Here is a 26,669-nt window from a genome sequence, read left to right on the forward strand (position 1 = left end):
AAAAACTCTCTCTGTCTTTTGCATCAAATCCTTTCAGCATGGCCATGTGGCAAGTTCAAACTTAAATTTTAGAATAAGGTTTTGCTGAACTAGGTCTGAAATTACAGTACGGGAAGCAGGAAACATCCAATTTTGTTTGCCAAATTTGCAGGAGTTCATTCACTGCTGTATTCTGTATTTCTAATTTTATGTGTTTATTAACCAAGCAATACTGCATTTGGAGCTAAACAAGGGTTATTGACAAAACAATGGATACTCACAAGACCTGGTTTAAGGTCACTGTGAATGCTGCCAGCTGGTGACACTTGAATTGCTATCTACAAAAAGCATTGTAATATAAGGGCTATTCAATTGACTCTTTTGTTTTTAATGACTAAAATAAAACTAATGTTAAGATGTGAACCATGAATTTTGCAGCTGTTTGAAGTGTACTTCAGATTCAGGAAAGACATAGGCTAGTCTTTAGAATGACTTTGTCTTTACTTTGAGATGAGAAAACTTCATTAAGTCCAAAAATTTCAACAAATTCATCCTTTGCTGAAGTTGTAGGACAAACCTGATGGACATACTTGACTTGTTGTTGATCTCTGCTGTGATGAGAGTATCACGCATTCAAAACTCAACTGCTCTCTGCAGATGCCACTGTTACCAAAATTGGGAGAATTTTAAATCAATGTTATTATGTGGAGATAATGCAGCTTCCTCAGAGCACATCCAGAATCTCTATTGCCTGTGATTACAAAGTAATCATTGTGCGCAGCCACAACTGCAATGCTAGCAAAAGTTGGTGTGTCAGAGACACTGTCATTCAAATGAGCTACAATTCTTTACCGTCATCTTTTCCCCGTGGCTTTTAATACTTCATTTAAAAGTCACACAGACATTGTGAATCATCTGTAGGTTCTTAAAACTTAATACACAATGCAACATAAGAAAATACTGCTGTAGTAGCCACTGCTACATAAAAATTCATAATTCAAATTTGTTCTTGGAGACCAGAGCTTTTTTAAATGTAATGCAGGCAACATAAAGGGTATGTATTATCTCAGTTATTACTGGTTGTTCTGCATTGTTCTCCGGCTTCAATCTAATGGTATTATCTTCCACCGGATATGAATGTATCTTGGCTTAACGCTCATTTGCTCTTCTTTATCATAGTGAATTTTCAGAGCAATCTTCTATTTTGTCCTGAGTGTTTAAGGTTAATTAAGCAGCATGATATTCTTCTTTCTGTGCTAGTGAATATAAATGTAACTATAATAGAAAGTATGTTTCTTGTTAGTCTCTATTAACAATTATCTGTAAAAATTCTTAAATTTATTTTCAAGTGCAGGAGTATTAACTGCTTCACAGGTAAGAATAAAAAGTATAGAAACATCACACAAATTTTCATAATTTAACAGTATTCTAGATAATGGACAGGTTTTCTTTCAGTTGTTCAGCCTAAGTTTAATCAGTTCCAAATTTCCAAATAATTCCCACTGCTACAATTATGTTAGTGCTAACAGAGGTAATCATCTCATCATAAGTGACTTCCCTTACACAACAGTTGAATCAGGACCACATTATCATCTCTCTCTCTCCCTCTCTCCCTCCCTTTCTCTCTTTCTCAATCTCTCTTACTCTCTCCCTCCCCTTCAGAAAGCTATGACCTTCCATTTGCTTTTTAAATCAGTTTAATGGAAAATGAGCCTGAACTTAAATAACATCAAAAATATTTTAAAAGATTTACTAGTATTGATTTAGAGAATGAGTTTTAAGTGTCTTCTTTATCCATAGTGTTTCTGTACCTCAGTCATGTTTCTAGTCTAATCCATGCTAGCATTTCAAGATGACTGCACTGTGTGTCAAGCTTCCTGAATTTGCACTGACATATTTTCCAGCTCTGTATCAAAAGGCAATGAAGAAAGAAAAAAAAAAAAGAAAAAAGAAAAAAAAAGTAAAACAAATGGAAACATCATTTTGCTTCATCAGCACATCATTGTGAAGATTAAGAAAAAAAAAATAAACACTTTATTTTATGAAAATTGCTATATACAGCTCCTTAAAATTACGCAGGTATAGAGTAAAGATTTGTAAGAATATGGGAATGTATGTTTGACACAGCCACCTTGTTGCCTTGGTGAGATATATTCACAGGTTCGAGAACTTCCAAGTTACCTAAGCTTTGATACAACAATATCTTGGTGGAGGCAGATGATTTTCTGGAGAATGTGTTGGGTAAACAGTCAAAAAAGTATAGCTGTAAGAACAGTTAAGCACAAGGAGAAGTCTAGAACTGAATCTTATGTTTCATACTTTGTTAGATTATTTAATTATGCATAACATAAGAACTAAACATGGTCAGGGATTGAACCTGCTCAGAAATAGAAGCAACAAAAAAAAAGGGTGTTGAACTGAGGTATATGGTATTCTATTTCTTGTTTTTCTTCCTCATTCTTTTGCAAGTGATTTTGAACCATTCATCGAGACTGCACGATAAAACAATTATACTGTATATATAAATTGAGAATGGTGTTGGAGCAGACTGCGCTGAAATGTTGCGTTGCTGTTGTCAATAAGCTGGCTTCACTTCACACCTGTTTAGACTGGTATGGATTGCTAATACCATAGAGACAGATTTGGAACCTGCTGGGTGGACTCTACCAGTTTTATGATTTCTTTGATCTTTATCTATATTTGTGTATGCCCTGGTGGCATATACAAAAAATGAATGAATAAATAAATAAATAAAGTAGAACTAGTACTTGATCTGAAGTATATTATTACAATGATTACAATGATTCATACTTTTAAAGTTTTCTTTAATAAGTTTCTCAAAGGAGTGTGACCAAAGAAAATAGTTTGCTGGGGAAAAAAAATAGTATCAATATCTCATCTCTAAAGACTGGATAATGATGAAGAAAGAGAATTGTAAGTGATTGGCACATTTTTTTTTGAGAAAAAAAAAAAATAAATTGAAAAAGCAACATCATTACAGCCTCCTCCCCCCCCCCCCAGCCCTGCCCCCCCCCTTCCCCTGCCTAGTATCAGTAAAACTTTGTAGTTTCAAGCCACGAATATGCAGATAGGTTCATTATGGCAACTGAGATGCAGTCTTTGGCATTGCTTATCTCAGAATTCAAGCATTATGTGTTTCCAATATGAAGCCTTGCTCAAAGATAAGCAGGTTGCATTCTAGTTCTTGTGCTCTAAAGGTGATACTTGTTAGACCATATGATAATACTCATCTATAGTCACCTCAAAATGCAGGCAACGTTCTCACAGGAAAAAAAGGAAAAGTCACTCTTCTGGCCTTGCACAGATGGAAAAATCCACATTTCTCATTTTAACTGATAATCAATCTTTCAAAGTGAGATTTGAGTGATCAAATGGCAAAAAGAACAACACAATTCTCACGAGATCCTGAAACTGGGACATAGTAAAAATTCACTCCTTCGGCTAAAGTTATGTCATATGAACTCAGTTTTCTGCTTGCTTCTTCCAAGCCCCATGTCCTCACTGCAAGACTGCAAGGATACTGCTGTGATTCCTAGTGAAAGTGGAACATCTTTTTAAATGCCAGGCGATATACTGTTGTCAGTCATGCTGATAAATGTTTGCTGTTCTGGCTCATGTCACTGAGCATAGCTCAGTAAAAAAGGGAGGTTAGATTTTGATCATTGGGTTTGTTTTAGAAATGAATATGTGAAAGGGATTGGTAGCTGTGAGATCTGACAAGGGCCTGCTGTAGCTTGACAGTTCATTGTTTATACAAGCTGCTGACATGCATGCATGTATATGTATATCTAGACAAAGAGAGACAAAGAAACTCTTAGAATTTTATATGTATATATATTTTAAGCTAACTTTGCATTGTATCCAGATTATTGTTGCCTGTTTGTTTACATCAGGGGGTTTCTCAGAGGCCTTTGAAGCATGTGAATAAAACTAAAATGCTGCTATTGAAAGCTGTGATAGCACAAGACAGGTTAATGCTATCGGGGTTCTTCTCACATATATTGAAGGGGAGGAGAAGGCCATATCTACTAGGAGCAAAGTAGAAGCACCAGGGGCAGGAAGGAGCAGTTTTCTAGCTAGGGCTTTCTAAGTCCAGCTTGTTCACTTACAAGGAGAATTACTTCAGGCAAATAATTTCAAAAGCGGAGGAAAAAAAAAAAAAAAGTGTGTGAGAGAGAGATTCCAATATATCCAATCTGACACAGACATCAACATTTGCCCCATTTAGGGAAGGGAATTGTCAATGAAAAGGAAAAATAGAGGGAAGCTGGGAGACACATAGAAGAGTGCTGCCTGAGGACATTAAAGACACTAGGCCATCCCGTCAGAGAAAAGTAACTCGTGTTTTGTAAATTGCTGGATCTGGTGTGCTTACTTGTGACTTAGGACTATTGGCAGAAGGTAATCAATAAATAGAATTTTGAATAATAAGTCTTTTTGTATTACTGAAACACCATAGTTTTTCACCTATTTATTCAAGGGAATTGTATTAGCCAAAAGACTTTAAAAAGTACTTCTATTGAAAAAGATGTTGAGATGTTCCTGCTGAGATTATTTCTTTGTACCTTGTAAAGGATTTATAAGAATTGTCCAGGTGTCCTCTAATGCACATAATAAGTATGATTATCTTTTTGATGTGATCATCATGTCCCTTTTCACTTTTGAAGACTATTCAGGGAACCAAGTACTTGTATTAGAGACAGTTGTCACGTGAACTGAACAGAAAAGACCATTTGACAGAGAGGTCTTATTTAAAATGTTAATATTTAGTTTGATTGGAGGGGTATGAAAATAAATATGCTTCTTTGTCACATAGCTGATATCTTTCTGTTAGATTACATGGTAAGAAACTTGTCTGCACACACAAAAGGGAGGACAGAGGGACAGTGGCATATAAGGGTTACCTGGACTGAGGACTCAGAGGAGACCCTGTCCAGTCCAATCCCAGGGCATCCCAAAAGAGTGTCAGCCACACAGGCCAGGGTGACACCAGTGTGCGGCTGTACATGTGTGTATATCATCTGTGTGAGTGAGGGGTCTCCACCAGCAACTGGAGTGGGGCTGCTACTCTGGGGGCTCATGTGTCTGCCTGCCAGCTATGCATGCATGTGCCTACTGGGAATATGTGCTCAGCCTTGCTGCTGGTCGGACCTGGGGGCATGGATCCACAGCAGCTTCACCTCTGTCAGGCTACTGGATTTGCTCTCCCCGCTGCCCCCTTGGTTTCTTGTTCAATTTCCTTTGAAACAACAGTCATGGGTGTAGTCTCTATACTTCTCACAAGGTTTACTGATGACATCACTTATTCTGTCATCTGATCAAACAGTTTTTATATTTTAATCACAGAACAATGAGCAATTATGGATAACACTGGTGACAAAGCTTCTTCAGAAGCTGTGATGCCAAATTTATCTTTTTCATTTTGTTACACTGGCACAGTGTTATACTTACTTATCTGAGTATTTGAGGTAAAAAGAATTGAAAACATGCTGTATAAATTACAAATAATTCTCTTCACTGTTTTCTATGCCTAACAAGCTACCCTTCTGTTATCACATCAGACTTACACACTAACTAAGTGTAAGGCAGGGTAGACCAAGAGTGATGGAGGTCCATTAATTTGTTACATTGGAGTACTGTTTCCTTTAGACTGTGTGGCCTGTCTATTAGAAATGTACAATGAAAACGTAACATGGTTATGTTAGGTTCTAACTAGTACTGTGCCATAAATGTTTATCGGCCCAAGATCAGCTGGGTGAATAAAATAAAATAAATAAATAAATAAATAAATACTAGAGGATGCACGTGTTCTTATGCCTCCAGGAGATAAACATTTTATGCCTTAATCGCCCCAACCCTCAATGTAATTCTGTAACTATAATTTATTTTTTTTTCTACAAATGAATTACTTCACTTTTTTTTTTTTATATGAATGCATATGTCAGTGATAAATAATTCTTCTGAAGTCATGATTATAGTTTGCATTGTAATGTAAGAGGTGTTACTGTTGCACATATGGTGCTTCCTTAAGTAGAAAGCCATTCACTTTCCTCTAAAAGTGTCAAACTGTTAGATAATCAGCAACTCATCCCTTGTTTCTACAATAACAGAACAAAATCCACTTGAGTGTTTTAGTATTCTTTTGGCATGAGGTAAGCAGCTACTGAAAGTGTTCAATTACCCCAGGAGTGCAAGCAATCGTCACTGACAACTTTGTGTTGAAAAGAGAGGACAGAGAAGGCACCAGAAGTTTATGAGAACTTAGTAAGGACTAACACATGGAAATTAATTACAAGACTCTTGTGTGGAGCTAGCTAAGTACTTCAGGAAGCGACAGATACCTTGAAGAGAGGCTGAAGACTAAAGCCCACATAAACTTCCTAGATATTCTAGTATTTGAGTAATACTAATTGAAAAGGCAGGAGATTCTAGAGGGGACCACTGCTTGCATGGCTGTTATGAAGGTTCTGGTTTGCAGAATGTTTGTCCTGAGAGATGGTTGGAATTATAAACATGGCAGCATGATTCTCACGGATAAATAAATAAATAAATAAACATGAAAATCTCTTCAACTGGAAATTACCTGCAGCAACTGTGGGGTTATTAACACAAAAACAAAAAAGAAAACAATAGGAATGCATATGTTGTATAAAACAAACTCAGGATGTTGTGTTCAAGTTTAACAGATGTGGAAGGAATGTATTTTTTCAATAGCTATATGCTATTCTTTGAAGACAATAAGCAGAACAAGGTGGAGATTCTCATTGATTAGAAGAAATTTGGTCTAACTAGTATTCCTAAAGGCTGATGAATTGATCTGCATGATTAGAATATTAAAATCAGTGGTTATTACTCACTTAGTGAAAACAATATAGTTACAAGAGGTAATAGGGTATACTGAAGAAATATTACTGTGCTAACCAGCATAGTCCAGAAGATTGAAGAAAAGTAGGTTATTGTCAGTAATAGTACTATTTTACAAGATGTATTGGAGGTCTCATATAGCCCTTAGAAAAGCATCTTTTAGTTCTTTTGAATATTATAAGTGACTATTTCCTAATGTGAAAGATAGTGCCCGCAACATGCTGTATCTCTGTTTTGATCCACATTAAAGTAGATAGAGGTGAATTAATTACCTGGGCTGATCATTATGATTATATTCAGACTGGCAACAAAGGACTGTTTTTCTGAAGCTTACAAAAAGACTGTTTAAAGGTAAGGAATACTGGTGAAATTAAAGGAAATAATCTCTTAATAAGAAATAACTGATGAAAATTTAACAGAGGACCAAAACCACTTGATCCTACAGTCAAGGCAACCCCACTTTGGCTCAGTTGTAAAGTGAAAGTTAGAAATACAATGCAGTCTACAATACACGAAATAGTGAGTAGATACCAAATACTTCCTGTTAGATTTTTTTGGGGAAAAAAAAGAAGCTGAAGGAAATAGCTTTGGGAAAAGATCCCTGATGGCCATACTAGCTAAAACAGTGTTGTTATTTTTTTTTTTTGTTGGTGGTGGTTTTGTTTTTTTGTTTGTTTTTTAGGATATGAACAATTACTCAAGCAGCAGGAATATGCTAATTGGTGATTATCATTGAATATTTCTCTTCTGTGTTTTGAAAGAAGTATGGTATAAGGCTTGCCACACAGTGGAGTGACTTTCCATTAGTAAGTAAGGAGGTTAAAACATCCGTTTTGACAAATGATTCTTAACTCACCAGCTCTGGACAGAGTGTGAGAAGAAATGATTGAATGAATGTGTGACCATCAGATGTTAATTCTGAACAAATCTTGGAATATTGGAAAATTCCAGCAGACTGGGCAAGTGGATATCTTGTTACATGAATAAGTAAGAGGTTTTATCCTTGAAATAAAAAGTCATAAAGAGCTGCTTTAATAGTGAACTATTTAAAAACAAAGTAATCTTTATTAACATGGACTTACGGAAAGTAGGTCATGTCAAACAAACTTGATTTCATTCCTGTTACGATTACAGATTTGATTGCTAAGAGTAACAGCTTGGATTTAATGTATGCTTATTTTTATAAGGCATTGACTGTGTCTCACATCACATCTTGATGACAAAATCAGCACTACATAACATCAATGAAGTCCATTTAGTGGACTAATGAACTGTCTAATGAACCATCTACAAATAAACAATTATCGACAGAAAATCATCCCCCATGAGGGGTGATGTTTTGCAAGGGTCGGGACTGGACCCAGCACTACGGGACATTTTCATCACTCCTGTGAAAATGAAAATTTGCCAGAATGTTAAGTAATAAGAGTTGAGAATTATACCATATGACATACATTTTTTTGGTAAGATACATTCAGTGGAACACAGTAGTTTAAATGCAACCAAACATGAAAGCTATAAATGCATAAGACATGGTTCAGGTTATATGCAGTTAACACAATAACACAAAGTTTCTAATATCTACCCCTTTCTTTAATGTTGATGTTATGCTTACCATTCTGCTGTCCCTCTGGATCTTACAGTCTAGGGCAAGGGTGTACAGAAAGTCATCAGCTTCATAAGTCCCTCACTGGGAGGAGTATGATGAATATTATGATGGTGAGGTCTTCTGCCTCATCTAGGATACACTCAGGTCCATTTCTATATGTTTGCTACAAGCAATGGCAGATCTGCATTTGCTGGGCTACAAGGCTACAATGTTGTGCTAGAAGTTATGGGGGAAATTTAATGAGAATTCAATATTAGAGTCTATATTCAGTAGCATTTCCATATTTCAGACTAGGTTCTGTTTGACTGAGTCAAAATAAAGCGTATTTTTCAATTACGTACTTTGTTTCTTCAATAGGATGAGCAAATTTAATGGAGAGACTTTGTTTCTCAATAGATTGAGATACTGTTTTCTTTTGTGATGGAATTTTTTCTTCTGCAAAAAGCAATCAAGCAAGCAAACAAAAATGGTATAAGATTCCTTGAATTCATTTTCTAATATTGCCATAGCAACATTAAAAAACACTCATTAAGTTTAGTTCCATGAAAACAAAACAAAACAAAACAAAACAAGACAAAACACAAAGCTAGTGAGTTGGTTTAGGTTAGTATGTCATGATTTAAAGTTGTCAAAAGAGATGTGTCTCAAAATCAGTTGTCTGTGATCGCATGGATATTTCTGAAACAGAGAAGATTCAAACTATTGTTATTGTTATTGTTATTGTTATTGTTATTGTTATTGTTATTGTTATTATTTGACACAGAGGCAACGTATCATAAGGATCTGTTTGTGCCTGTGTGCAGTCAAGGTGTTAGGTCTGTCCAGAACATACCTGGTTCTTCAAGGTGCAGTAGCCTCATATGTCACATCTTTTATGCTGTAATACCTTGTTAGATAAGCAATAGTTAAAAACTATCAGGTTTGAGTGGTGGAAAAGCAGTGTTTGAAAATGTTCCTTAGGTCAGGAAGTTATTCTCCAGTTTGCTTGCCTGATCTAGGCAACCAAACTTATATCTAGGAATGCTGTGTGAAGAGGCAGTGTGTCAATTATTAGTTTTAGACTGTATACCTGGTACATTTGACTTCTAAGAGATGATCTAGTACAAGCATCTTCTGGAGGTCTGGGGAAAAATGCATATTGCTGAGTAGTAACAAACCAAGCTTTCAGCAGCAACTCTAGAAATGAAATGACCATTAAGGACTGTACTTGAACATCATCCAACAAATGAAAACAAATGATAAAACTGGGCAAATTAAAAAATGAGAAACACTATTTTTTTAGAGTATAAAATAAAGCAAAAAAAATCAGAATTAACTTTGTTTTGTTTTGAAGACAAAAAATCCTTTGGGTTTTACTATGTGTTCAGATTCTATGCAATTTTTAGAACTTTCTTTATTTACCACATACGGGGTCAGCAGAGGGAAGAACACATAAGAATTTCATTTTCATGCAAATTTTCTTAAAGAATAAAGTCTTTAAGTTGAGATACTATCTCTATCAATCTTTAAATGTTTCTGAATATTGGGAGGTTTTAACTTTTATTTACCTTGTTATATGATAAATTAGATCATTTCATTTTGTATTGTCATTCAGAAATCTTTTCTTTGGTGTATATATAATCATATGCTCATGTAATCTTATGTATGTTCATCAGTCATTACTTTCTTTTTCTTTTTTTTCCTTACAAGTGTACCTTTTTTTTTTTTTTTCTACAGCTCACATTCCTTTTCATTGTTAATTTTCATCAGAGATCCTCAGAGACATAGTTCTCTTCACCTGTTTCATTAATTATGGGGATTAAATGGCTATGTACATTTTCACGTTCAATAGCATCATGATCATCATTAGAATCACAGATCACCATCATTATACTTATTGATTTAACAGATACAGATGTTTGTTATTCTTGCTTTGCTTCTACCATACTACGCCATCTCATTTTCCTGCACAGCAACTAAGCTGTCAACATAAACTTTTAAACATGACAGAACTCAGCATAGCAATATCCTTTAAAATGGTTGTTGACATCTAAGTAACAAAACTCCTTACTGTAGTCTGGTGCTTGTCAGTCAGAAGCACTGGAAACATGATTATCTTCCCTGTTGCATGCATTCTTGATGCTGACTCTACACAGTGATTTGTGAAATCCAGCATAACTTTAAAAATCAGCAAGTTCTGATTTTTGCTTTCATTGCTGCAGTATAACTGTTTAACTCCTCTAATTGGCTTTAACCAAATGAAACCTACTGCCACTTATGAGTAGAAGTGCAAATTTAGCAATGTCTATTTTTGCCAGCTTGTGTCAGTGGCTATTTGGCTCAGCTTTTCCATCTTCCCAAATACAAACTGCATTATTTGATTTGCTTCATTATAAATGTAGCAAGTGCTCATGAGGTGATCAGCTAATCAGTGCTGATATCTATACTCATCAGGTCATAAAAATAATTAATGGATACATTTGGCTTCCTACTGCTGTTGGTAGAATTGACTATTTCTTTTTGGTGCCTCATTTAGCCTAACACTGAAAAGGTAGGAGTTTTTAGAGATCACATAAAATTAAAATAAATATGTTGCTTTGTGTTTAGGAAAAGGGATATAGAAAATTAATTTACTTCTAAGTTTTACAAAATTAATTCCAACTTCTGTAGCAAAAACTTTGTGTTGTAATGATTTTTCTCTTTTTTTTTTATGTCTGGAAAAGAAATGGGACCAAGATCGGTCTTTTATTTATTTATTTATTTATTTATTTATTTATTTATTTATTTATTTAACATTTCTAGTATAAGATGGTGTTATCATTCAGTGTATTACAGTTTGTCCTTCTGGCACTCATTTGCTGAACTGCCCACTCATTTCTTGTTCCTCAGCCTCAGGAATATGTGAAGACCTGGCAGTAATACTGGAAATACTGGCAATGTGAAGACAACTGATGGCAGTTCAAGATGTCAATGCCCTGTGTATCACTGTCATCTTCATCCAAGGGCAAAATCCTTTCCCTCCCACACTTTTCTCTGGAAATCAAGCAGCCCATTTGCAACCATCCAGCTTCAGATTCCTATATGTGTAATGTAGAAAGAAAGAATCTTTCCTAATGCTTGAAAAATGTGGGGGCACTGAACTTACCTTTGTGCTAGGAATATTAAAAACACAGTGAATTAAAGTATGAAGTTCTAACAACACAGGCAATCTGAGACTCGTCAGCGGAGAAAGCACTATAATAGATTTTCTGAAGCTACCTTTTTCTTGCCTTGCTGTGTTGGGATCTCTTTGTACACAGAGACACAACAGTTTCCCTGGATTAGTACTGCAACCTAAATGGGACAGGACTTTAAAGACCATCTGAGCAGATCACAGTCTTAAAATCAAACATTTTAGTTTTCTTTCTAGGATCATTTTTGTCAAGCATCAGTGTCACAAGTAAATTCCCTGAAGATTTTTTTTTGTATATTCTTCACCCAAGGTTTCATTTGTATACCTTCTTCCATGTTCCCTAGCTACAACATCTAAGTCTTTGCTTTTAGGGAATTTAAAATGCAGAAGCTTAAAAAAAAAAATAGGTTATGGAAAACTTTCTGCCACCATCTCATGTCACTCATGTCTGAGCCTGAAAAGCAATAGCAGTGTAGGTCTCTGATGTCGCCAGTGTGTCATTCTTTCATAAATACTGCTGGATTTTTTAAACAAAGGAAGCTTATTTCTGTTGTACTTCAGGGAGGGTGCCTAAATTTTTATTCTGTTGTGTGATAAGAATAAGTGAGAAAATCATTTCTAGGGCATATTTCTACAGCTTTTTTTTCACCGTCTCTTATTTTAAATTCACAGACAATTTATCTGTAGGCATGATACTCTTCAATATATTTTGATTTTTTCTCTCTTCTGCCATGAAATGTGTGTGCAAAGAGAACTAGGCAGCAAATAGTTGAAAACAGAGCTTATCTGGAGGAATAGGGCTTGGGAAAGATTCTCCTAGTCTTTGTAAAGATAGCATTCCTTCCTCAAAGACCCCCTAACATCTGTTTATAGATGGCTGGGTAGTGGAAGCAAAAATTAGATCTTTAATCATAGAATGGGTTGTGTTGGAAAGGATCATCCAATTCCAATACAAGTTAGAAAACAGCAACTAAAAGGAGCACAACATGAGAAAGATTAACACTTTCAGCAGTCACTATACAAAATGATATCCCAAATTACTCCTTTTAGGAGACAGTTGTATTAACCATTACATAACTGTTGACAACAACTTCTGTTATATCAAAAATAGTCAGTAAATAGTCTTTTTTTTTTTTCTTTTTTTTTTTTTTTTTTCAGACTTTCATATATTTGTTAGGAAATCAAATATCGTTATTTTTGGAAGTGATATAAATGGTTCATATAAATATGTCATTGCTATCTGCAATTTAGAAGGAAATTCACTTTGAGTGATCTAATGCCTCCTTCATTTTCTTTTTTTTTTTTTTTTTCTTTTTTTTTTTTTTTAATATTAATAAGCAAAATTCTGTACAGTGGTTCCTGGACATGGAATTCTTTCAATATAAGAACAGCATTTTTTTTACAAATTGAATATTTTGAGAATTGTGAGAAATAAATGAGGTGCATAGAGTCTATATCTGCAATCCTTCTGAAATAGCATCTCATTTATTGTATGTAGGAAGTTTTGTCTTCATGACCATGACTGCAGAAATCAGCAGGAATTTTAACGCTTACCTCATTTAGAGAGATTCTCAATATTCTGTAATAAAAATTTCAAACAATTAATGGAACCTTTTAGTATTTCATCATAATGGAACATTTACTATTTCATCAATATTTTCTTCCTGTTATGTAAAATACAAAATATTATACACACATATATACAGGTATGTTTTCTTATAAACACATTTTTACTGTAAAAATTCATGCAAATTTCACTGGAATAAATAGAAGAAGAATATGTCTGTTTTCATAGGACAATAGAAAAGGATAAACATCTTTCAATTAAGTGATATGTTCTACTGAATTGAGTGCAGTTATATCAGTAAATCAAGCTCTGTTTAATTGCATGTAAATAGAGATTCTTTGAATTCACTAGTAATATAAATTTCCAGGAGGAAATCAGGAGGAACTACAGCTCTTTCAGTCTTCAAAAAGAAGACTATCCTTTTCTAAACTACAAATACTACGTCTTATATATCTTCTTTGAACCAAAAGTCATTGTACGTATGGATGTAGACAAAAACCCTAGAAACTATGGCAAGCTAAGCAGACATTCTGCAAAGAAGATCTGGCATTCTTTAGCTCTTTAGACTGACTTTGCTGATTCTGAAACAATTTCAAGACAATAAATTTAAATGTACATATTAATTCAGTTAATATGTAAATAATAGGTTTGCTGTACTGTTAGGCAGCTTGCTAATAAATTTACTTTAAATATTTTTCAGTCTCTGTTGAACATGGTATTCAATTATATATATATGTATATATATATATATGTATGTAACTACATTATGTATTACAGTATGTAACTACAGTATGTATGTAACTACATTCCTCTACCTGTTCCTCTATTGTATTTTTCGTTTTATTTTGGTTTGGTTTGTTTTGCATTAAAGAAAATGTTAAAAATCTTTTACAGCTTCTCTAGAATAAGTCTGGAGCAGTGTGATCACCACCGTGTAGATTTAAATTAGGCTTACTGAAAGATAAAACCAATAACTTGTTTACCTTTTAATAATAACAATAATAATAATGATAATAACAACAATAATAATAACAATAACAATAATGCTATTATTATGTGGTATTGCACCTTTACTGTTCCCATTCCTAGTTTCCTCCTGGGAATGTTCCAATTCCTCCTTTACTGTCTCTTGTTTCTTGTCTCCCCCTACACACCTCTTATCTCCTATGAAAAGTCTCCTTCTCATCAAACACAAGGAAAGCAAAATCAGGTGTCTGAGCACCCCCATTCCAACTGAGTCTGTCTTGGAGAAAGGGGAAAAGAACAGACTTAAACAACTGTTTTTACCTTTTGTTTTCCAGATTGATTACTATTTTCACTTACAAAATATAACAATCTCCATTTAAACTTTGATTCTTTTCCTCAGATGATTCTTATTATCTTCCTGTCATTCTGTTTTTGTTTTCATGACCCCAGCTCTTCCAGGTCTCCTGGGACTGAAGAGTTATAGTCAATACAATTTAAGCAACTGAAAATTACCGTTATGGATTGTTTGAACTAATTTTGTCTTGCTGCTAATATCACAATTACAAGCACAATACCCTGGAATCTTTCAAGACTGGAGGTAAGTGTCTCTGTGTGTCACTGGACTGGATTCTGCTTTTCCAATTGAAAGAAAAGGAGGATACAAGACTTTAAAAAGAAAGTACTTCAAGATTTATGCAAATGTAAAACTAAACTGGGAGATGGGACTACTTAATGAGGAAGCAGAATTTCATACTTGGGGAAAAAAGGAAGGTGGATGCAGACTTGTAGTATTAGAAACAGCTTGGTCATAGATGAAGTAGTGGGTGAGTATAAAGGGAAAAATTGATGCAGTTTTATCCATACATTTTATTGGACATAAACACACACAAAAAAAAATAAGAGTTTCTGACAATATTTTCCACATTTAGTTTTTCTGAAGAAGAATAAACAATAAAATTGACTATGAATCTGGATGAAAGATTCATCCAGTTATTTTGAGGAATATCTATGATTCTTGCATCTCCTCAGAGGAACAGTGAACTTCCTCAAAAATCAGTGTTATCGAACGGTGCAGAATGATTATCTCTTTTTCTGACTTGGAGGAGATGAGCTATCAAAGCAAAGAGTGCTGTTCCTCTGGCCTGTAGCGTTCCTGATGTCTATCCACAATACTGACAGGTGACAGGCAGCACTGATTGCTTGTTCCTTGATTAGCTTGCTTACAGAAGATTAGATGCTGGCAGTACTTGATGAAGTTGCTAGTGTCTGGTAAAGATTTATTCAGGCCTAGACAGACTCCAGCATGTTTTAGGATGAGTGATCAATTTTCTGTCAAAGGAGATGTTGATCATCTGCCTAGTGGGAGTCTCTGCTCTTTATTTTCGTACTGCCCTGGAAGGTCCTAAGGGGCACTGGTGGCAATTCCTGTGATTCTCAGTTTGAATGAGCTGGATTTTTTTTTTTTTTTTTTTTTTTGGGGGGGGGAGGGGGGAGGGAAGAAGAAGAAGAAGAAGAAGAAGAAGAAGAAAAAAAAAAGGTACAGTTTCTCGTCTCACACAGTTTATTTTTACTGGACACTCATAAAGCTGGTACTATTAATTTCAACCTGTTAATCTCTGGATGAGATTTAACAGTGGTATTAATATAATTAAGGAACGGTGATAGTATTTCACTGAAATGCTGATCTTTTCAGTCTTCCTGCCTCCTTTTGATGCAGAATTGAGCATTACTACCAGATAATGACATATTCTGAGTTTATCGGTGCTAACAGGAATAATAGCTTAATGTGAATATATGTACTGAAGGTACAAACTATTTTCCAGTGATATAAACTCCCTATGATCCTTATCCTTTAATTGTTATCACCCTCTTTATCGATGCTATGTGGAAAAATATTGAAATGTGATTTAGTATTAACTTGAAATTTTACATATCACTGGCGTTGTATCTAGTATTTTGCACGCAGGGGGAGCTTGTATAAACTTCAGGTTTAAAGACACCAACATGATAAGTGTACAGAAAAAAACGTGTTGGCTCAGCGTGACACTGATCAGGTTCAAAGTAAGATACACACATGTTTATATTCTCTCAGTCCCTATTTTCAGGTGTTAGCTAGGGTACTGATGCTTCCTGCATTACAGCATGTTCTAAATATGATTGCAAGTTTGAAAGAAGCAGCTAAGGATGGACAACGAGTCAACATAATGAATTTGACATTACAAGCAGTCAGTTCAGAGTTAAGAAATGGTGTAGATATGTTCTTGACTAGAGAGCTAGCCAAATCAGTGGTAATGACTCATTTCATCATTTTACCCTCTCATCATAAGGATTTTCATGTTTTCTTTATTAGAAAAGAACAGTCAGAGCACCAGCTCCGTGATTTAGCTGGAACTCTCTGAATTTTTCTTTTACTGCCGATGAATTACCCACAATTTTTGTACTCTCTTATCATCATGATAATGGAAAGGAACGCCTCTCTTTTTCTCAGCATATAACTTTCATGGTCTCTATAATTACAGAACTTTTGAGCTGCTGTTTTAGATCTAGTGGGTGATGACAGCTGCAGATCTGGCAACATATTGATGCATTAGGCTGGACCACACCGGATCAAGGTCTGGCCAAACTTTTCTCCCTAGGTAGAGGATAACCTCTTCTGGATATCTTCTGTCTGTCATTGAGACCATGGAGCATGTCTGATGGGCTCACAAAGACCTAACGAATTATTATCTAAATTTGTAGAATTGCCCAAATTCCTTAGTGTCCTGATTTTCGTCTTTTTTTTTGTTGTTGTTTGTTTATTTTTTTTTCTTCTGTGTAAACTTACTAGATAAGCCATTCCTGTTTTCCTCTTTTTCCCTCATAAAAAGAGCTATCTATAGTTGTGTAGGGAAACTGAACCTATGCTACATGGCATAAATATCTGGCGAAAAGGCTATTATTGGCATGAGATTCAGTTTGTATTTAAAATGTAGGCGTTTACTCCTGCTCAGATTCCAGTGAATTAATGAAGAAGTCATTAATGAAACCCAAAGAGCACTTTGGTGCTGTAAAAGGCAGTTGCCTAACATCATATCAGCTGAATCACACTCCTATATATCTTCAATTGTAATGGGGGCCTAGACAGCTCACATGCCTTCAGAAAACTCACTGGAGTTGTTTAAATCAAGAACTAAATCTTACCCTGTATGTTGAGAACCTATTTTTTTTTACTAGAACCTATTTTCTTTACTATTTTCTTTACTTTCCAAAGAGAAAAACATAATTAACTCATGCAATTACTTTTATATTGATGCTGTGGTCAGCTCTCATACACTTTTGAGCAGGTAATCCCCTTCAATTTACATGTCCTTCTAAGTATATTTAACTTCCTGGAAGGGGATAGCCCCTGTTTTCAGGTGTTATATGTGGTATTGCATTACAGCACATCCTCTGATAGGAATATCAGAGCCTCTGCTTCCACATTCCAGCCTCTCTGGAAACTCCGAGCATTCATACATAGACTCTTTCCTATTGATCACTTATAGCGGGACTGGGTGATCATATGTTGGGGTCAAGATACAGTGCATAACTTCATCATATATGATTTAAGAAAATATTATTTTCTTCCACATAATTTGTCAATATCACCTTAGCATGTGGGTCATCAGCTATGGATGACAAATGTTATTTTTCCCCTTTCCACTTTGACCAGAACCAACTATATCTACCTACTTTTCATTTACAGTTTTTCTGGAAGAATAAATGGGAATTGGTACAAGGTCACTTGGGGGGCATTTGGAAATGCTTTCTGTTTTTTCCAAGTGCTTGAGCCACTTTTGCTCAACTGAATCTCTAATACCTACAGGTGTCTCTATTTATTTTGTTCAGTGATGGAAACGGCTATGTCACTTTGTCCTTGTCTCTCTGCACTGTAGCGCTGCAGTGAGCTGACACAAAGTAAAGCATTAAGATTTGTGGGGCTCACTTAATGGCAAGATCTGATTTCACTGTAGACTTGTGCTTCACTGTGTGCCACATGCCTACAGCCCGGAGGCAATGCAAATGTAAGCTAATTGTGGAGGCCAGAGATGCTCATAACATTGTATTTCAATCCACAGAGACACCACAAATGCAAAATTAAGTCTCTGAACAGATGACCACTAGAGTGAGTTTCTTCTTCTAATGTTCAAGAGCAAGTAGATGGTATAAAAAGACTAAAAGCCAGTCCCCAAGTTGCTTTTGGAATCAATCAGATAACATTTAGTCATTCAAAATTTATATTGCATTTATCATTTTTATCAATAATTTTATTTTAGATCAGAGGGTCTTATGTCCATATGATTTATGACTGCTTTAATTTTTCCCAAGGGCATGTGTTAACAAAAATTATGAATGTAGAGAAACTGACACTGTTCCTCTCAAAATGATAAAAGTCATCTGTTCAGCATGTGAGACAAATGCTCTATCCACCTTTTTTATTTATTTATATGCTATTTAAATCTTCCTCATTTCAATCTTCTGATGGCATTCATCTATCTATAATAAAATCTTAGCTGTATTTCACTATAAAGACGTTCTCCATCATGCCTCTCAATGGAACCTCTTTAATTCTTCTCTCTGTAGACTTCTATTCCCATTTAGTTTATGACTATAATGTAGAAACTGTGTTTTTCCCCCTCTTCCTTCTTCCAGGTGATATGTAATTCTAATTCACTTTATCTGGTCTTGACTTCAGTATATCTGTCTAAACAAGGAGTAGATGTCACTGCTGTCAATATTTCCTTCTTGCAGGTTGAACAGTGTGCTTGCTGTTCCTGACAAGTCAGTGCCCCTGCGCTGCCAAGACAATGTATTAGAGACTCACTGACTAATTGGACAGTCATGCAAATACCTGATGTTCTTCGTTCCACAGTGGATCCCTGCCTGCAAACCCCACTTTTTTTTTTTTTTTTAATTATTATTATTTTTAATAGCACAAACTAGAGTGGAAATCTGTCAAATTTTAATCATCGCATTACTCAGCTAAATGAAGTGGGGCTTACATGAAACCCTGGAACATTACAGATAGTTTTCTGGGCATTGTGGTTCTGGAAAACTACTTGTTAACTGAGTGAAGATGTTTGTGCAAAGACCAATAAAACAGAGAAGATAACAGCAACTGACATGAGTCATGACTAAGAGGTTGCATATTTATAATGTATTTGAGCACTGCATAAAGACTTCAAGATATCTGAGATATTCTCAGCAGATGTTGGTTTCTAGGTACTGCTGAAAAAAAAAAAAAGCTGAGTATTATTAGCTCAACATCTTGCAAGCAAAGGTTGAATTTTGCAGGACCTTTCTTTCTTTCCTTAGGTGTGGTACATGCAACTGATTAGAAATGACAGCAGTACAATGAAGAAAAGGAAAATTCTGTTTGAATAAAACACTGTTCTTTCTGAATGCACCCTTGTCTTTCAAGGTACATGAGATAAATCTCATTGCTTGGAACAGAATAAAATAATATGGAATATAAACAGAATTGTATTTGGTTTGGAAATCCTTGGAAAGAGGTGCTTTTACCTTTTTTTTTTTTGTGAGCTCTTACTAGCTTGGGCCTAACATCCCGTGCCACTAGAGTTCAATGACATACAGACACTTTCTTTCATTTCACTGTTCTTAGTTCTAAAACATTTTGTAGATCTTCTTTCTTAATTGTATATTTCCCAGAGTTTCCTAAAAACAGGCTGTCATTGCAATTATTATAACCGTGACACGTTCTCACAGTAAGCTAGCAGATTTTATCATAGAATTGATTTGGATTGCCACTTTCAAAATTTACGTATTAACTTCTAAAACTGAAAGTACCAAGCCCTATATATCTGCTCTGTACAGAACATTCATTTGGCTCCGCTGATGGTCTGCATGTTGAGAATATCCAGAAGTAGGTTCAAAGTTTATCCATTTCTTCTCAGATGTTGTTAATTTTAATTTAGTTTTGTCTATGTCACAAGGAAATAGATGCTGATCAGCTAAAATAGAAATGCCCTCTAGTTTTGCTACCACCAATGAATTCTGTTTCTGTGTATGCTCTACACAAAACAGCTACATTTTAGCAGTTTAATAACAAGTATTTCATATGTATAAGGGTTGTTTTATGCTTTAGATTAGAACAGTTCCAATAAAGAGGATTTTTTTTTTTATTGAATGGAATTCATGCATTTGAAATAATGTGCAAGATTATAAAAAACTCCTATTACAGTTAAAAAAAGAAAATTTTGAACCACATATTTTGTACTTGCCTATAAAATGTATCCCCACATTTCAGACCTCAAAAGCACTAGGATAGAAACAAATGCACTTGTAGATTTAGATACAAGTTTTTCTAATTAATTTTAGATGTATGCAAGTTGAAGGACTTAGCCCTCTGCTCTTTTTTTTTTTTTTTTTTTTTTTTTGGTTTTATCTCCTTAGAAGAAAAAAGGACTGAACAATACAGGAGAAAAACATGTTTTCTCTACAAACCCATTGTGTATTTAAAGGAAATTCTATAGGACAACACATTGCATAGCGAGCCAAGACAGATGATGTGTTCTGCTTGAAATTCATCTTTACTGCCTCTAACACCACTCCATTCACTGCACACTATCCAAGCAACATATTCTTGAGGTATTAAACCTGCAGATAAAACAAAACAAAACAAAATATGTTTTTACACCTAAAAAGTTAAATCAGAATGCAAATGTAACACAGGAAATAAATCAAAATTAACTTAATTCTTTCCAGCTCAAGCTATTTGTTTTGTAACTTGAAGATGTTTGCAACATAGCTCATTTTTAGTATAGGCTGTTTCTGTTTAAGTGTTAAAAATCTAGTTGGAGAGGGATGAAAAAATCCTCTTGCAAGAAATTTTTGCAAAATGAATGGTTAAGGTTGAAAGGGACTTCTGCAGGTCATCTGGTCCAACCATCCCTGATCAGGCAGGGCCATCTAGAGTAGGTTGCCCAAGATCATGACCAGAGAGCTTTGAATAGCTCCAAGAAAGAAGATCACCCAAGCAACCTGTTCCAGGTTCATCACCTTCACAGTGAAGAAATGTTACTTGTTGTTCAGATGGAGTCTCCTGTGTTTCCATTTGTGCCCATTGCCTCTGGTGCCACTGGGCACCACTGAAAAGAGCCTGGCTCAATCTTCTTTGCACCCTCCCTTCAGGTAATTATCCACATTGATAAGATTCTTCCTGAGCCTTTTCTTCTCCAGTCTGAAAAGTCCCAGTTCTTTCAACCCTTCTTCATTTGGAAGATGTTTCAGTACCTTCACTGTTTTCACGGCCCTTTGCTGAACTTTGTATAGTAGCTTCATCTCTCTCAAATATCTATCCGAATATTTTTAGCTCCATATCTACCAAATTTTGACATTTTATTCACAGTTTTTTTATTCCATGATGCAAAAGGTTGCTATGAACTCTTGTATATATATATTTTTTGTAATTCTACATAACAGCAGTCAAGAAAATATTTATTTGCTGCTCCTATCTTGGTAGTTCTGCCATGTTTTTTTCTGCCCATTAGTCACCATACATACAAAGTTGGTCTGTGTATTGATATGCTTGAGTACAGAGTTTGCCAGCAGATGGGAATCTGAAACCATCCTTGCATTCTTCTATCAGATATACCAGTCCAGAATCCTAGACTAATATCTATTCTGTGGGACTAAAGCTTTCCCCTTCTGTCTGCACTTTTCATAGCAATTAGTACAAATCCTCATTGTCTGCATATTTATCTTGTACAGGATTCCATGTTTTAACTGTAGTTGCCCATGTTAAAAAGCATGCATAATATTTACAAATATACAATATTTATATATCAGGATATTTTTACAAGTGATTTTGACAAATTCAAATAGATCTTATTTCACTTATTAGCTCTAAAAATGTTAATAAATACCTTTATTTCACAAAGATTTCTAGGAATGAAAGACTAAGGAGAATCCTCCAAGAAGGTACGTTATTTTTAAAGGATCAAGGCCAAATCAGTAAATATTTTGCTAATCTAAAATATATAAAAGTTGAGGTTTTTGTAAGATATGACAGGCAAATATGTTTATGGTTTTAGTTAGCAGACTGTTCTCTGTTGCTGCTATTGTTTCCAAAAGTTCCAGCTGCTAGCAAAAAAAAATTATGAGGCTGCTGTGTATTCGATACATAAATGATCATAATTTTGTGCAAAAAGTGAACATGTGCCACATGAAGAAGCTTGTGCTTCCTAGATATCTTTATCAGAGCATGCACATGGCTTCCTCCCCTTCCCCCTGTTGAAAGCAGCTACAGTTTTGACAAGCAAATGTTACACTGCATACGATGAATGCAGTCCACTGCCTGGGTATTATCTGAAATTGCTCTGGCAGGACTGCAGTTTGTCATGCTTGCATGGCATGAAGCCGGTGAAATACCAGCTGCAGACTCCTCTTTTCTTTTCTTTCCCTTCTGCCCCAACAACACATCCTCTCTGTGGCTTTCCTTTGACTTTGCACAATGCTTAAGGTGTAGGACACACTCAAGGCCCACCCACGCTGGAATACTTCACATTTCCAACCATGGTTCTGCACTTCTCCAATCTACAGCCAGCAAGGTCTGCATGAGTTCAGGCAGGAAGAACTGTCAGTACACTAAGATGTAGCTGGTGTACCTACAGAAACAAACAAACAAACAGGGTAACAGGTTCTTTATTTGTGGTAGGCTTTGGGTCAGGAAGGAGCACGACAATTTGCTTAGAAAAGTGAAGAAACCTTTATAGACGTTCCCTAGGATTTTGGACTGAGCAACACCTTGTATGTCTACTACATGCAGATCCAGGCACGCAGAACTGGAAGAATGTCTCTCAGTTGACAATCTGGTGAGGATTTACTTGGGCTCTACAATATAAGCAGGATATAAAAATATTAGAATGTGTCCAAAGGAGGGCAACACGGAAGGTGAAAGGACTAGAGGGCATGACTTAGGTGCGGCTGAGGTCACTTGGTTTGTTTAACTTAGACAATAATGAGGGTGAGCAACGAGGGTGACCTCATTGCTGCCTACAACTTCCTCATGAGAGGGAGTGGAGACAGAGGTGCTAATCTTTCCTCTCTGGTAATCAGAGATTGGATGCAAGGGAATGGATTAAAGGTGCATCTGGGGACTTCAGACTGCATATTACAAAAAAGTCTTCACTGAGAGGGTGGTCAAGCATGGGAACAGGCTTCACAGGGAAGTGGTCATGGCTCCAAGCCTATCAGTGTTCAAGAAGGGTTTGGACAATGTTCTTAGATATATGGTTTAAGCCTTAGTTTATCCATTATTGACTCAAGAGATGGATTTGGTGATCCTCAAGGATCCCTTCAAACTCAGAATATTCTATGATTCTATGACTTAAGAAACACTCGTCTAAACCTTCTAGCATTACTAAGCATGCCTTTAAATATTCTGTTAGTCATCCAGCTGCTGACTTGCAAGTCCAAAGGATGCAAGTCTTCTCTAAGTCCCAGGAGAATCCTCCACTGATGTATTTTGGATCTGCTAGAACATTTCAGATGACTGTAGTCACTCTTTTAGGAAACTGGATTCTGTTGTCCTTGAGTTCTCCTGAGATGCCAGTGACTACATAGACTAGATCCGCATTTGCTATGGATAGACATAAGATTGCATAAGGCATAAATGTCTCACACCACATCTCACATGTCACCACATAAGTTTGATAGATGTCTGAAGCTGGAACTGAATATTACTGCAAGAATCCTATTACAGAATTTGTAATAGGAAATGTATAATTTCATAGTAAATTTGTAGATAGCTAGCTTTAAACAAAGCCTAGCTGAATCTTTTTGTATTGCAAGGAATTTTGTTCCTTTTTGCCCTGCATTCAGCTTGACCTTGGATTTGCCAAGCTTATAAGTATCATATGAAATTTATAACTTACCCCGCTCCCGCTTCTTTATTTTTTATTTATTTATTTATTTATTTATTTATTTATTTATTTATTTATTTATTTTTTCAGTCAGTGACTCAGTACTCTTCTTCAAAAGTCAATTTTCTCCTGTGTCAAAATTTATGGATGAGTCACTTACTAGGTAACACTAATAACCTAGGGGAAAAAAAAATCCTTCCTCCCTCAGAGGAGAGAAACTAGGTTTATCATGGGAAAAAAATTTCTTTCTCGTGCTGTCCATTAGTAAGTGCATCAAGTTATGGTTACCACCCTGGAAGGAAAGTCTTGATTTTTATCAGTCCTAGCTTGCTGAAAAGGACTTGAATAATTTATGAAATCCTCATTTAACTGTTTATAATAAATACAGTATTAGTAATGTGAAAAATTTTAAAATTCTAAAAAGTTTCTACATTAGAAAATGATAATTCCAATTCAGTACCTTAAAGAATGTATGAAGTGTGATTGTTTTGTTTCATATATATTTCTAGCATTATGAAATCATTTGTTAGATTATATAGTAATAGTGCAATAACAAAGTGCAATAACAAATAGATTTATAAATAACAACTAGTGCAATAACATCTTAATTTTTTAAAATCAGTTTTTCTATCTGACAATACCAGTTTACATTTGTTTTCTTTCTGAAAATATAAATTTCTTCAACACAATCATCATTAATAATAAAAGTTTCCCTTCCAAAAAATACAATAGAAATTTTTGTCTTGATTTGGTTTCCATTATATATTCCTCACCAAGATTTCCTCTATAATCTTAGGGTAGGAAACCTCCAATTTCCATTGATTTAATCTTCCCCTTCCTGTGTTTCTGAGCAAGTATCAGATGTATCATTAATTTGTGGAAATGTATTCTATTTCCAGGGCAAGTTTCCCTCCACTTCATTTTAGAGGTGATTTTTCTTGGATATTTTCAGTGGAATTAACATAGCTTTGGTATGCTATGTATTTTGTATTTTACACAAAACTTCAGGTCTAGCACAGATTAGGGGAAGTGAACAGGCTTCTAACCAGTAATTTAAAAAAAATATGTGGGAATAACTCTTTGTTCATTTCTTTGCAGTTTCAGTAATATAAATTGAGCAATATATATATAATATTTCAGTAATATATATTCTTGTCCAGTGATTACTGCCAGGCATCCTTTCCAACAGAAGACCACTTGAATTTATATAACAGAAGATGGACATCTCCAGTTTTTACAGGTAAGGTGTTGGGCAAAAAACAAACACAAAAGCTGGAAAGGGCATGTGGTTATGGGATCCTCTTCCAAATGCCTAAATGTCCTTTTGGGGGCATCTGGTACTAAAGGTCAAAAAATGTCATTAGGTTCTAAAATTGCCTTTTTCATGATATTCCAGGAGTGGTTTTCAGACTTAGAGTTAGGAGTTTTATCTGGTCAGTTTGTTGAAGGGGCTTTTTATTCTAAGAACATATTTTAAAATCTACAACACTATTAATATTACTTATATACTGTGTGAGCAGCTAATGTAACCACCAGACCTGTCATTTTTCATTCTCTGCTTGGATTGCTTTGAGATTTGTAGCCTTTACTGCACCAAGCATTTTTTTTTAATGTTTAGCTTCTGAATTTATGTTGAATATCTGTCTCATCGCTAGAGTTTAATAAAAATTAGATGTAAAAGAGCCATCTCAGTATAGAAAAAACAGCTTCAGGGTTAGGTAGTTGTTTTTCACAAATGAACTTGGATGTAATACAATTACTTTTAGACAGCTTTCCCTAAATATTATGAAATGATTTGAAATAATTACAAAAGCAGCGATGGCAAACCAGTGGCATTTTAAAGTTATGGAATTGCTTTCTAAATGGATGTTCTATGTAGTGCCTTTGTTTCTACAGGCTACAAGCAGTGAGCTGAAACTAATGACAGTGAGTTACCAATGGCTTTACCTGACAAGTGAAGATTTACTTAATAGTGTAATAGAACTGGAATCAGCCATATTTATCATTCTATCTCTTCCTCAGCAATCAGCAGAGATTTTTTTTTTTAATATATACTATTATTATTTTCCATCTAGAAGGCAGTATATTCAGAGGGAAGATAACTCAGTTATTTACAGCTTTGCCATTGACTTCTGTTTGGTAAGTCACTTAGCCTCTGTGTCTGAGTCTCACTAGCTGTTTAGCAAAGATAACGATATTTTTCTTCTCTTGTAAATGATCCTTCTGGGCATATGACAGAACAAAATACCATTCCCATAAACACAGGAACAAGGCATAAAAATTACAGAAAACAATGGCCGTCAAATGAGAAGCAGCTCTGGGAATAAATCCAAATGGATGGCAGAGGCATAAATGCACATAACCACACAGAAAATGCAAGTAGCTATTTCTAGTAGAAGAATGAGTGTGGTATTAGCTTATTAGAACTGGTCTGAACAAAGTATGTAGCTGTGGGAAAGGAAAACTCAGAGCTTACAGGAGGTGTAAGAAAAATCAGATGTCTAGGGTGGCAATAGGCAGAGATTAGCAGACTGCCCTTCTTCAGATGGAGATTGGAGGGGCCACCTACTGCCTTTACAGGCTGGAATCCCTGCTGAGGGACAGAATGAA

This window comes from Aythya marila (assembly GCF_965140915.1).
Source record: "Aythya marila genome assembly, chromosome: 3".
Lineage (NCBI taxonomy): Eukaryota > Metazoa > Chordata > Aves > Anseriformes > Anatidae > Aythya > Aythya marila.